This window comes from Nicotiana tomentosiformis, chromosome 5, assembly GCF_000390325.3.
Source record: "Nicotiana tomentosiformis chromosome 5, ASM39032v3, whole genome shotgun sequence".
NCBI lineage: Eukaryota > Viridiplantae > Streptophyta > Magnoliopsida > Solanales > Solanaceae > Nicotiana > Nicotiana tomentosiformis.
The window spans coordinates 32,628,651-32,644,279 of NC_090816.1; positions in this window are offsets into that span (position 1 = coordinate 32,628,651).

Consider the following 15,629-nt stretch of genomic DNA (forward strand, 5'->3'; position numbering starts at 1 on the left):
AAGCATACCAACCAATCCTAAAACACCATACAAACTTATTCGAGCCTTCAAACCACATCAACCAATACTAAAATCACAAATCATCCCCCGATTCAACTTAAAGAACTTAGAATTTTTCAAATTCGACAACCGATGCCGAAACCTATCAAACTACGTCCAATTGACTCCAAATTTTTCACACAAGCCATATTTAACACTACGAACCTAATCCAACTTCTAGAATCGGATTCCGACCCCAATATAAAAAATTCCACTACCGGTCCAAAACTCCAAAAATTCGACTTTCGCCATTTCAAGCCTAAATGAGCTACAGACCTCCAAAACACAATCCGGGCACGCTCCTAAGTCAAAAATCATCCAACGAAGGTAACGGAACCGACGAAACTCCATTCAAGAGTCATCTTCACACAGTTCTAACTACAGTCAAAATCCAAAGACTTAAGCTTCCGTTTTAGGGACTAAGTGTCCCCAAACACTCCAAAAACCAAAACGAAACCTCCTGGCAAGTCACATAAGCAGAAAAAGGCATGGGGGAAATAGTAAATAGGGGATCGGGGCTATAACTCTCAAAATGACCGACCGGGTCATTACATTTCAATATCTCCATAGAGGTATTCTCGCTATCACATTATCATGCTTATAGTTATAGCGAGATATATATGTGCACAAATTGCACTTAGGATGTGGGACTTGTCATGACCCAAAATCTCCCCTGTCGTGATGGCACCTATCTCAATACTAGGCAAGCCAACAATCTTAATAAACCACCATATCTTTTTAATTTGAAAAACAAACATAATATTTAATTTTAGCGGAATAAATCTCACAAGTACAATTATAAACATTCCCAAAGCCCGGTGTCACTGAGTATATGAGCATCTAATATGAGTATAATGAATGACTGATAAAAACCACTGTCTGAAAGTATAGATCAGTACAATAACTGAGGGAAAGAGATACAAGGTCAGCGGACGCCTGGCAGCTACCTTGATAGTCTCCAACTGGTAACACACTAAGGTCTAACAGCCGCCGTGTCCGGAAGCACTGGATCTGTACACAAGGTGCAGAGTGTAGTATGAGTACAACCAACTCAATAAGTAACAAGACTAACCTCTGGGCTGAAAGAAATGACGAGCTCCATAGGTAAAATCCAATATAAATAATGGTACAAAAATGTAGGCATGCTTTCAAGTTCAATAGTTAAACTCAGTACAAGTGAAATAGATCAATACTACATGATATGAGGAATATGGCATCTCAGTAAAAAGACCTCATGTAAATATTGGTCACAAATTATCTGGTCACTCGGTACTATTTATGGGCAATCCAGCCCAGGGGTGTTTCAACCCGTATATATACATATCGACTGACAATCAGTCACTTAGTACCGTATAAGGCCAATCCATCCCTGGGGTAATTTATCCCCGAATATAAATGATACGGACAAGATCCATGTCCAGGTAAACTCATTACAATATAAATAAGTAAGGCAACTCTATGCCCTGGGAAATACATCCTGAATATATATAATCATCTACGCTCACTGGGGTGTGTACAGACTCCGGAAGGCTCCTTCAGCCCAAGCATGACATAAAGCCTATATGGCCTACTACAGGCGGGCAGTCCCGATCCGTATAATAACAAAGCCTGTAAGGCCTACTGCAGGCGGGCAATCACCTCCAAACAATTTATATCATACCAATTTTCGTTGATTCATACCCTCAGAGCCAAGTTTAGAAGTGTTACTTACCTCGAACAAGACGAATCCAATTAAGAATTTTCATTATACGCGTATCAACTACTGAACGGCTTAAATATAGCCATAATAAATTTGATGCAATCCACACAATTTATAGGAATTAATTCCATATCAAAATACTAATATTTTCCCATAAAATCCGAAATTACACTCCAAAAATTGCCCGTGGGGCCCACATCTCGGTATATGATGAAACTCACAAAATCCAACAACCCATCCAATTACAAGTTCAATCATACTAATTTCACTCAATTCCGATTCCAAATCTATGTTTAAAAGTCAAAAATTCGTTTTATGAAAATTCAAAGAGGTCGCACCCGCGACCCTCGCTTTTGCGGAAAATATCTCGCTTCTACGAGAATAGGTTAGTCAGCCCAGATCGCTTTTGTGATGCCTAAGGCCGCACCTGCGGTCACGCTTTTGCACAAAAATCTTTGCTCTTGTGAAGACCCTCACACCTGCTCCCTTTTCCTACGCTCCTGCGACCATCGCACCTGCGCAACCCAGCCGCAGGTGCGATCACACCAGAACCAGCATACCTCCAGCAGTGCAACATGACACGAAAATGATCCGAACCTCATCCTAAATTCACCCGAGGCCCCCGAAACCTCAACTAAATATACCAACAAGTCCCATAACATAATACGGTCCTACTCGAGGCCTCAAATCATACCTAACAACATAGAAACGACGAATCACACCTCAATTCAAAATCAATGAACTTTGAAACTTCAACTTTCACAACCGATGCCGAAATCTATCAAATCACGTCCGATTGACCTCAAATTTTGCACACAAGTAACAATTCACATTACAAACCTAGTCTAATTTCTAGAATCGGATTCCGACCCCGATATCAAAAAATTCAACCCCCGGTCAAACTTCCCAAAAATTCAACTTTCGCCATTTCAAGCCTAATTCCTCTACAGGCCTCCAAACAATTTTTCGGACACGCTCCTAAGTCCAAAATCACCATACAGAGCTATTGGAATCATCAGAATTCAAATCCGAGATCGTTTACACATAAGTCAATATCCTGTCGACTTTTCCAATTTAAGTTTTTCCATTATGAGACTATGTGTCTCAATGCGTTTCGAAATCTCTCCGGACCCAAACTAACTAATCTGATAGGTCCTAATACAGTTATAAAGTACAAATAGAGCAGTAAATAGGGGAATGAGGTTGTAATACACAAAACGACTAGCTGGGTCATTATATTCTCCCCCACTTAAACATACGTTCGTCCTCGAACGTGCCAAGAGTTGTTTCCAAGACTCCAAATCACTATTCCATCTTACCACGCACGCACCCGGGGGTGATCCCATGTCACCCTATTATATATAGGATTGACAAAAAATACAACTGAAAATCATTAATTTAACCTTAGCCCATAAACCTTGGAATTTAATTCCCAACCTTTAAGGTTTCTTTTCAAGACACGAATCTTACATTTGCACACGGTATGAGTCTGAACAAGCTGAATCGAGCTATAACTATAACCACGGATATAATCACCCAGCATGTTACACAACTCCCACGCTCGTAGCACCATTTCTGATCACAGTAACTGCTCCAAACCAACCAAGTACTAATATTAAACCCCATATCAGACAAAAGCTCGTTCCAAAACTTTCGTACACTGCTGATAATGAAACAAACACGCGAAATCTCATAACACCTTATCAGGTCGACAAGTCATGGCGCTCTCCCGCCCCAACTAGAATCATAATCACTTTCTAAGTCGACTTTCAATATTATCCTCCCAATATACCGTAATCAAACCCGATAGTACCTATTCTAGATCCAATGACCTTATTTATTAAACACAACTATCCCATTGACATGCCACACTAATACAACTCGATCCACAACTGCGTAACCTTGTACCTAAAATGGAAGATGTCTCAAAGTAGAGAACCGTATTGCAAGTTCAACAAGAACTACTATAACCAAAATGCTATGAGCTCATTATATACAATAGAACTAAGACACATGAATTTAATAATAGTAACTAGGTTTTCTAGAGCTTATATTAACATCACTCTCACGGACAACTCACATGCTATAGCATCAATATTTGGACTCGCACAGATAACTCACGTGCGAATAATATAAATATTTGGACCCGCACGGACAACTCTTGTGCGAATAATATAAATATTTGGACCCGCACGGAGAACTCACGTGCCAATAATATAAATATCTGGACCTGCACAAATAACTCACGTGCCAATAATATCAATATATGGATCCGCACGGACAACTCACGTGCCAATAACATAATCTGCCTGGCATGGTCACAAGCCTCCAGTCCAATAATATCATACAAGGGTAACCAAATAAGTACACATGTATATGATAATGAAATAGGATTCGCATGATCCTAGACTGGTATAAATAACACGTAATAGTGTAGGCATGTGCATAGTGTGCTATCACAGCTCGATCAACAAGTTAACACAGAAATAGTAACTACCCAGTTTATTCAGGGAATTAGCCTCTTTGTAACCTCAAGTATAGTCCAGATAGTTCTTATCAAAGGTACGAATAAGAGAAACGTCATAACTTTACGCTTAACCATCAACTCTATGAATATCATAGCCTAAACATTTTCCCAAATCTGAATACTTGCCTCGATGCCCGCACATGGACTCAAACCCCACATATATATATGCACTCGTAGCGCGTAGTCATCAAAAATAATTAACGCTACTAGTACCTTTACTGAGTTCAAATAAAATACTCACCTCGAACAAGCCGCAACCCTAAAAAAATATGCTTCTGAGAACTCCCAGTTTCCCAAATTCATAAAACACATGAACCATCGTAACTGATCACAATTCCAGCACTCGAATGACTATCACATCCTTCATGCATGATCATCCTTCTAGGAATATTTTTATAATTGTTTCGTGCCACATATCAAAAATTTGAATATCAGTAGTCTATCAACAAGGTGAGTACCGCAATACCAATGAACATCCGTAAGTCAAAATATAATGCACCTTCTGAAATGAAAATACAATGCACGTTCTCGAAAATTACCGAGCAGTTATAACATTCATCTAAATATCTGAAACTGACCATGTTATCTATAATTCATGACCTTCCCTTCAAAACTGACAGCCACCTTGTACATGCAATTCTTAATCCCACGAGACACACCGCTTCTATTAGACCACCATACAAAACGTACGAGACTTTAATATCAACTCTGAGTCACCGGTAGAATACATACCCGATTAGTTAGAAATCTCTCATCTACTCCCTTCCAAGAGGAAATCATAATACACAACATGTTCCTCATACCGGTAGAAAATATCTGAATCGAACTATGGTTGAAACCATCAAGAACACTTTGAAATATGTTTGCACACAACCAATCTATCAAAACTGAATTCCTCTAACTCGACCAAGACACGTAAGTTACCAAACCCAAGAATATTGCCACCAAAATATCTGTAGAGCCTCATCACATCATAATTACCCCAAAAGAGCCGAACATACCATTACCATACTGGTCTAGCCTACTACCCAGTGGTCCTATTTATATGAGTTTCTTCTGAATTATCCTCAAGTTGATACTTCTCCTTATCAGAAATCCATGATCCTCACCCAAAGCTCACTACCAGGCGTCCTAACATAAAATCGCATCGCCCTAATACCCATAAGTTCATGTATTCTTCTTAAGCACCCACATAAGTAACACAACCGACACGTCCACTCTGAAAATAGCTTATGTGAATTTAAAATTGTTCTTCTTACCCTTCTTACACTGAAATGTAGAATCTATAGTCATACAAAATTATCGCACGTCCCGATACCATCCAATGTAAGTAACCGATTCTAGTGATATACAAATTCAAAAAAATTTCAATTGCCACGTATACTTCTTGAATCCATTTGAACCCTCTCGAGAGCCATCCACTCTGCTCAAATCTAATTGGCTCCTCCCAAACGGGCCGAAAGACACGTGCTCCTTTAGCACAATCAACACTCAAAGAAGTAACCATACCTTAACACGACCAATCAAACTCATACTTCGTGCGCACTATATCCTTCAAAATAATAACTTTATCATTCCATGCTTTTGATATACTCATAAAGTGCAATATAACCTTTATTCCAGAATTTCTTTACTCGAGTCATCCTCGATCTCAATCTCTGCAAGTCATAACCGATCTATATGTATGCCTCAAACCGAAACTAGTACAATACATAACCATGAAATCAAATCGTCAATAGCAGGCTCCCCCACTTGGATCAAAGCCATAGAACAAAACATTCCATAACTCACAATATCCATACTCCATCACTGCCATAATACTGCAGTCAATTCAACAAAAATTCTTCACAAGCTCAGGTAACATAAACCATAAAATACCTCAATCATCCGCTAAGTTCACATTCATTCTCGTGACAGTCAAGTCAACTTTCTCAACCAGATTCAAATTCAAATCTCAACATATACACTCCATTGGTAGAAAAGAAACTCTTCACTCAACATTATAAGGAACACACATACGTAGATTACTCCGCAAAAGATAACCCACCTTCTTAGTCTCAAATTGGCACCTTGCTATACCCTTTCGCAACCACAATTTCTACATAATCACTTACTCTTTCTGAGTCCAAACTCATTAACAAGACATGAGAATTTAATTTATCCCATAATTTAATAACGAGAAACATCTTTCAGCACATTCATAATTCAAGACTATACGTCAAATAAGGAAAGAAATCAAGTACCAAATAGCAAACACTTGAGTCATACGTAACTTTATTCGTCACATTCAACCCATTTGAACACATCCCGCAATCACATCATACTTATCATATAGCCATTCAACCGCTCATAGAGCCATAATTCCCACTCATAGGGATACTACCGGACATATGAGTCCAAATGTACAAGTTTACACAACTGAAGCTACCGAGCCTAAGCTGCGGTCTAAACCTGGCCTCAAGTCCTCCAGAATGGCCAATCACCAAAACACAGAATACACATCTCGAATATCGTTCATGGAATCACAAGCCAGTGATGCACAACCGATACTGAGCGCTCACATATGCATACGAATGCGTGGAAGAAATTTAAAGAGTTATGTTTCAAGGTGAATAAATTTCGCACGATAGAAAACAAGAAAGTGAAATTTTCCTAAGGGTTCGGAAGCCTCTCGAAAATAAGTACATACGTCTCTGTATCGATCTGCAAGACTCTACTAAACCTGCTCATGACTCGTGAGACCTATGTAACCTAGAGCTCTGATACCAACTTGTCATGACCCAAAATCTCCCCTGTCGTGATGGCGCCTATCTCAATACTAGGTAAGCCGACAATCTCAATAAACCACCATATCTTTTTAATTTGAAAAACAAACATAATATTTAATTTCAACGGAAGAAATCTCACAAATACAATTATAAACATTCCCAAAACCCTGTGTCACTGAGTATATGAGCATCTAATATGAATATAATGCATGACTGATAAAAACCACTATCTGAAAGTATAGATTAGTACAATAACTGAGGGAAAGAGAAACAAGGTCAGCGGACGCCAGGCAGCTACCTTGATAGTCTCCAACTGGTAATACACTGAGGTTTAACAGCCGCCGTGTCTTGAAGCACCTAGATCTACACACAAAGTGCAGAGTGTAGTATGAGTACAACCAACTCAATAAGTAACAAGACTAACATCTGGGCTGAAAGAAATGACAAGCTCCGTAGGTACAGTCCATTATAAATAATGGTACAGAAATGTAGGCATGCTTTCAAGTTTAATAGTTAAACTCAGTACAAGTGAAATAGATCAATACTACATGATATGAAGAATATGGCATCTCGGTAGAAAGACCTCATGTAAATACTGGTCATAAATTATTCGGTCACTCGGTACTGTTTATGGCCAATCCAACCTTGGGGTGTTCCAACCCGTATATATACATATCGACTGACAGTCAGTCACTCAGTACCGTATAAGGCCAATCCAGCCCTGGGGTAATTTATCCCCGAATATAAATAATATGGACAAGATCCATGTCCAGGTAAACTCATTACAATATAAATAAGTAAGGCAAGTCCATGCCCTGGGAAATCCATCCCGAATATAGATAATCGTCTACGCTCACTGGGGATGTGTACAGACTCCGGAGGGGCTCTTTTAGCCCAATCTTGACATAAAGCCTATATGGCCTACTGCAGACGGGCAGTCCCGATCCGTATAATAACAAAGCCTGTAAGGCCTGCTGCAGGCGGGCAACCCCGATCCATAAAATAGTAAAGCCTATGAGGCCTGCTGCAAGCGGGCAGGCCCCGATCCATATAATAATAATAATGTATAAAGCCACTATGGCCTGCTGCATGCGGGCAGCTCGATCCCATAAATATCCTCACAATTGACGAATATGACTGAGTGTGAAATGTATATTTTTGAAACAATTAGTTCAACAACAACACGACCCCACGGGTCCCAAAATATTGGCACATTGCCTAAACATGATATTTAATAAGAGCCTCATCTCAATTTCTCTAACACGTGGAACATGTTCAGATAATAACATGATTCATTAATTTTACAACTGCACAGGATTTATTCAAGACACAATTTCTATGGTGCACGTCTACATGCTCGTCACCTATCATATGTGTCACCTCCAAGTAATTTATATCATACCAAATTTCGGGGATTCATACCCTAAGAACCAAGTTTAGAAGTGTTACTTACCTCGAAAAAGATGAAATCAATTCCGAGCAAGATCAAAATGCTCCAGAATTTCCATTATGCACGTATCAACTCCTGACGAAATCCGAAATTCCATATAAAAATACTAATATTTTCCTATAAAATCCGAAATTAGACTCCAAAAATTGCCCTGTGGGGCCCATATCTCAGAATCTGACGAAACTCACAAAATTCGATAACCCATCCAATTACAAGTTCAACCATACTAATTTCACTCAATTCCAACTCCAAATCGATGTTCAAAAGTCGAAATTTTTTTTTATGAAATTATAGAAATTTCCTTCGATTTCTCTTGAAGATTCGATAATCTTACACCAAAAATGAAGATTAAATCATGAAATATAATCACAAGGGAGTCAAAAACACTTACCCCAAGTTGTGTGAAAACATTCTTCTCCAAAATCGCCCAAACCGAGTTTCAAAATCCGAAAATGGTGAAAACTAGCGAAACCCCAAACTTAAAGGGTTCTGCCCAGGTTTTTTGCAGATGAGTACAAGAGGTCACAAGTGCGACCCTCACTTCTACGGAAAACATCCCGCTTCTGCAAGAATAGCTTGGCCAGCCCAGATCGCTTCTGCGATGCTTAGGGCCGCACTTGCGGTCGTGCATTTGAGCAAAAATCTTCGCACTTGCGAAGATGCTCGCACCTGCGCCCTTTTCCTCCACTCCTGCAACCATCGCACCTGCGCAACCCAGCCGCATGTGCGATCACACCAGAACCAGCATACCTCCAGCAGTGCAACATGACACAAAAATGATCTGAACCTCGTCCTAAGTTCACCCGAGGCCCCCAGAACCTCAACTAAATATACCAACAAGTCCCATAACATAATACGGTCCTACTCGAAGCCTCAAATCATACCTAACAACATAGAAACGATGAATTACACCTCAATTCAAAATCAATGAACTTTAAAACCTCAACTTTCACAACCGATGCCGAAGCCTATCAAATCACGTCTGATTGACCTCAAAGTTTGCACACAAGTCACATTTCACATTACAGACCTATTCTAATTTCCAGAATCGGATTCTAACCCCGATATCAAAAAAGTCAACCCCCTGGTCAAACTTCTCAAAAATTCAACTTTCGCCATTTCAAGCCCAATTCCTCTACGGGCCTCCAAATAATTTTCCGGACACGCTCCTAAGTACAAAATCAAAATACAGAGCTATTGGAATCATCATAATTCAAATCCGAAGTCGTTTACACATAAGTCAACATGCGATCGACTTTTCCAACTTAAGTTTTTCCATTTTGAGACTAAGTGTCTCAATTCATTCTTAAATCTCTCCGGACCCAAACTAACTAATCCGATAGGTCATAATACAGCTATAAAGCACAAATAGAGCAGTACATGGGGGAACGAGGCTGTAATATACAAAATGATCGGTCGGGTCATTACATTCAGGATCAAGAATTGTATATGTTTTAAGCGATTTAAATCCTTCAAGGATTGTCATATAAGTTAAGTCATATAGTAGACTTATATTAGATTGCATATCAAGTTTTTTATGTCATACTAGACATATAAGTTATATATAGGTTATTACACAAACCATTGACTTTATACTTTCGAGTGTTTGAACTATATATCCAAAACTACATATCTTTCATACGAAACCAAATTCTACTTGAATTATTTCTCCAGACTTAAGATCCTCATATATATATATATATATTTAGTGCTATTATAGATGTCGTCGACAAATATTTTATATCGGTTCCAACCTCCTTATCTTTCATAAAGACATAACATAGAGTTCTCTTCATTCATATATTCAAGTACCTGAATCTCTCATGAGATTTTATGAAGGGTTATGTCATGTGATCTTCTAGATCACTTGCCTCCTTTATGATCATTTTGATCATTTTCTCATCTTCTTTATCAAGAAGTTTATTTGAAATCTATTTGTCTATATGCTTTAAGCGCACCTTAGACTTTGTCCTTCTAGGATTTAATAAGAGCATTTGCAATGAGAATATAGTTACTTTCTTTCTGGCATGCTTTGCAATATATTGTAGATGAATTATCTTTTTATGAACTTCAAGTTCATATTATCTTATTCGAGGATCTAGATGTAGAAATGATAATTCATTCCACGTAACATTTTCTCAAATGTTTATCATCTCTCCCCCTCATGTTAGAAAAACTAACTTGCTTCCTCAACTTTGGGAACTCATCTTTGTGCGTTATGGTGTTAATCAAAATATACACCGCAAATCAATAATAATAAGATGTAATTATTTGGTTCCTGACCATGAACCAGTTGTAAGGGGAGAATGTAATATACTTTTGTGTATAACGTATATTCAACTGATATAGATAACTTTATTCTCATAAACAGTAATTTAGCTATTAAGTTGAGGCACTCAATAAATCATTTTGCTAAACCAACTGTGATATAAACCAACTTATCAAGATGAACTGTCTTGAATAGAAAATCTGAAAATTATGCTATAAATTAAATTATTGAGCAAGTTACCTCACAAACATCAGGTTGCGGGTTAATAATAATCGCACATGTAACCATCTCATAGATGCATCTTATGTGATATACATGGAAGGTGAATAGGGCCATATTAACCTTTGATAAATTCCAGAATTCAAGGGATTCAATCCCAATTTTAGTTGGTGTAATAATCGCGAGAACAAGAGAATTCATGAAGAATCTTCTTCAACACTTACCTATGTTAATTCTCATTTATTTTGCGCATCTAAATCAAGATTGCTCAGTATGACATGCTTGATAAACTTCTCTGTATTAATAAACTTCAGGTTTACATCATGACATGCGCAATTGTTAATTAAACTTCCAGTTTACTACAACATGGGATTTATATCAATAAACATCCAGTTTACTGGTCATGTAATTTTGCCATATTTTTTATTTGGGTAATACAAATTTGGCAATAAAGCGGGTAGTATTGATATATACATATTACCCCCACTATAGTTCTAGTAATATAAATATATTAAATCTTCATTATTTATAGTCTCAATATAACCATCCGCTTTCGTAAATACTTTAAAAACTCAAAAGTTTCTTTGAGACTTACTATGACACAAAATAGTATAATTGGCTCTTCCAGAGCTCTCAATTAATTTTGTACTACCACGTATTCATCATGTCACTACCCAAACTTCCTCCGTTTAACTTCGTAAGGACACCTAGTCTCTACGACTAGGTAAGCCTAACGAATTTTGGAAAATAACAAAAATGAAAGTAAAACTTGGCAACTAACAACAGTGGATAACTGAGTAATTAGTAACAATGCCGCTCGGCATGTACAATAACCAATACTCTATAAATACACAGTCTTCCCAAAACTAGAAACATCGTAAGTCACAAGCTATAGAAGTAAACTAGAATCTCTATACACCAAAGTCTAATAAAAGAAATACGGAAGGTAAATGACATAGCAGAGAATAGAGGGGGACTCTGAGGTCTGCGGACGCGGCAGATATACCTTGAAGTCTCCATACAGCAGCAAGCACTCTCAGCTAGTAGCTTGGATGATAAGAAGTACCTAGATCTGCACACAAAACATGTGCAGAAGAGTAGCATAAGTACACCATAACGATACCCAGTAAGTGCCAAGCCTAACCTCGGTCGAGTAGTGACGAGGTCAGGTCAGGCCCACTGGTAAATAATCAATAAGGCAGGAGAATATACAGTATAATAAGAGACTAGAATTTAACAAAAGGAAACACAGAGAGGCAATAGTACAACACACAGGGGTTAACAGCAGGGGATCTCCCCAGATACCGTCTCGTAGTCCTAAAATAAATATACAGGGAGAACTCCCGAGGTACCGCCTCGTAGTCTCAAAAGTAAATATGCAGGGAGAGCTCCCGAGGAACTACCTCGTAGTCTCAAAAGTAAATGTACTCCCGAGGAACCACCACGTAGTCTCAAAAGTAAACACACAACTCAACCGATAAATACAATAGTAAACAACAAAATTTCTACAGTTATACTGATAAAGAATAAGGAAAAGTAGGAAATCAACTAGGCATGCTTCACAGAGTTCAAATAAGCAATTAAAGCACGTAGATGTGTGATATTAGACTAAACAAGATAACTACACATATTGGAATAACTCAATTAAGACTGAAAACATAACCATACTCATTGAAAAATCCGGTTTTACATCAAATAGCTGTGTACGCACTCGTCACCTCACGTACACAACGCTCACATATCACAACAGTACCAAATCCTAATGGAATTTCCCTATACAAGGTTAGGCAAGCCACTTACCTCAAACCCAATCAATCGGCAACAATGCCTTTTACATGAATATCTGACTACGAATGGCCCAAATCTAGCCAAAATCAATTACATACCATAAATACAACTATAAAAAATTAATCTAATTAATGAAATCAAAGCTAAAGCAAGAAATTAGAAAATCGTCCCAAAACATCTCCCCGGGCCCACGTCTTGGAATCGGGTAAAATTTACAAAATACGAACACCCATTCACTCATGAGTTCACTCGTACCAAAATTATCAAAATCTCAATCAAAACCCAAAATCATAGTTGAAGAACTTCTTCCCATTTTCCCCAAAATTTCAATCCAAATCCGAAATTAAATGATGAAATTAACCATAGATTAGTGGAATATAACCATAAATAAGTTAAGAAGTGTTAACCAAAAGTTTTCTCTGAAAATCCATCAAATAATCGCCCAATCCGAGCTTCAAAGTCCCAAAATCGAAATGGGAAATCAACCCTCGAAATCCTATTTTCTGCCTAGCAAACTCGCTTCTGCGAGCCTTCACCCATACCATCGGTACCGTTTTTGCAGTCTGGCCCTCGCATCTGCGGATACCACTAAGCCACCCAACCGCTTCTGCGGTCAAAACCCCGCTTCTGTGCAACAAAACCAGCTTCTGCGGACCAGCCTCAAACTCCGCATGTGCGACCCTCTAAGCGAAAGTACAAGTCCGCACCTGTAGAACATCCTCCGCATCTGCGCTCCACAACCTCCAGTCCAAACCTTCGCATCTGCGCAACCTGGCCCGCACCTGCGATCAAAGCTCCGCAGGTGCGGTTACACCAGCAGAGTCCTGCTTCAGCCATGCACCAAGTCCCTTTTTTGATCCGTTAGCCATCCAGAATCCACCTGAGGCCCCCGAGACCTCAACCAAAATACCAACAATTCCTAAAATACCATACGAATTTAGTCCAGCCCTCAAATCACATCAAATAATGCTAAAAACACGAACCACCCTCCGATTCAAACAACTTGAAACTTTAAATTTCTACAACCGATGCCGAACCCTATCAAATCACGTCTGATTGACCTCAAATTTTGTGCACAAGTCATATTCGACATTACGGACCTACTCCAACTTCTGGAATTGGAATCCGACCCCTATATCAAAAAGTCCACTACCGGTCAAGCTTCCCAAAAATTCAACTTTCGTCATTTCAAGCCTAATTAAGCTACAGACCTCCAATTCACATTCCGGACACGCTCATAAGTCCAAAATACCCAACGGAGCTAACAGAACCGACACAACTCCATTCTAGAGTCGTCTTCACACAGTTACAACTACGGTCGAAATCCTAAGACTTAAGCTTCCGTTTTAGGGACTAAGTGTCCCAAAATACTTCCAAACCAACAACAAAACCTCTCGACAAGTCACATAAGCAGAAAAAAGTTATCGAGAAGCAGTAAATAGGGGATCGGGGCTAATACACTCAAAACGACCGGCCGGGTCGTTACATCCTCCCCCTCTTAAAACAATCGTTCGTCCTCGAACGAGCATAAAGACATACCCAAAGTAGTGAAAAGATGAGGATAGCGGCTGCACATATCATGCTCGGTCTCCCCAGTCGCTTCCTCGACCGGGTGACCCCCCTACTGAACCTTCACGGAAGCAATATTCTTCGACCTCAGCTTTCGAACTTGCCTGTTCAAAATAGCCACCAGCTCCTCAAAATAAGATAAATCCTTGTCCAACTGGACTGGGATGAAATCCAACACATGAGACGGATCACCGTGATACTTCTGGAGCATAGAAACATGGACTACCGGATGAACTCCTGCTAGACTAGGAGGAAAGTAAAGCTCATAAGCAACCTCCCCAACACGGTGCAACACCTCGAATGGGCCGATAAACCTTGGGCTCAGCTTTCCCTTCTTTTCGAACCACATAACGCCCTTCATAGGCAAAACCCGGAGCAAGACCCGCTCTCCAACCATGAATGCAACAACGCGAACCTTCCGATCCACTTAACTCTTCTATCTGGACTGGGATGTGTGATGGCGATCCTGAATTACCTTCACCTTATCCAGGGCATCCTGAACCATGTCTGTACCCAATAATCTAGCCTCGCCCGGCTCGAACCAACCCACTAGAGACCGACATCGACTACCATACAGAGACTAATATGGTGCTATCTGAATGCTCGATTGATAACTGTTGTAGTAGGCAAACTCCGCAAGTGACAAGAACTGATCCCAAGAACCTCCAAAATCTATCACACACGCGCGGAGCATATCCTCTAATATTTGAATAGTGCGCTCACACTGTCCGTCCGTCTGAGGGTGAAATGTTGTGCTCAACTCAACCTGAGTACCCAACTCCTATTGTACAACCCTCCAAAACTGTGATGTAAATTTCGTACCCCAGTCAGAGATGATAGATACTGGTATGCCATGAAGCCTGACAATCTCGCGGATATATATTCGAGCCAACTACTCGGAAGAATAGGTAGTCATCACACAAAGGAAATGAGCTGACATGGTCAGCCTATCCACAATCACCGAAACTGCATCAAACATCCGCTGAGTCTGTGGAAGTCCAACAATGAAATCCATAGTGATCCGCTCCTATTTCCACTCTGGAATCTCTAACTTTTAAAGCAATCCACCTGGCCGCTGATGCTTATACTTTACCTGCTGGCAATTCAGACACCGAGCTACATATTCCACTATGTCTTTCTTCATTCTTCTCTACCAGTAATGCTGCCTCAAGTCCTGATACATCTCTGTGGCACCCAGATAAATTGAGTACCGCGAACTGTGAGCCTCCTAGAGAATCAACTCACGCAATCCATCTACATTGGGAACAAATAGTCTGCCCTGCACCCTCAATGCGTCATCA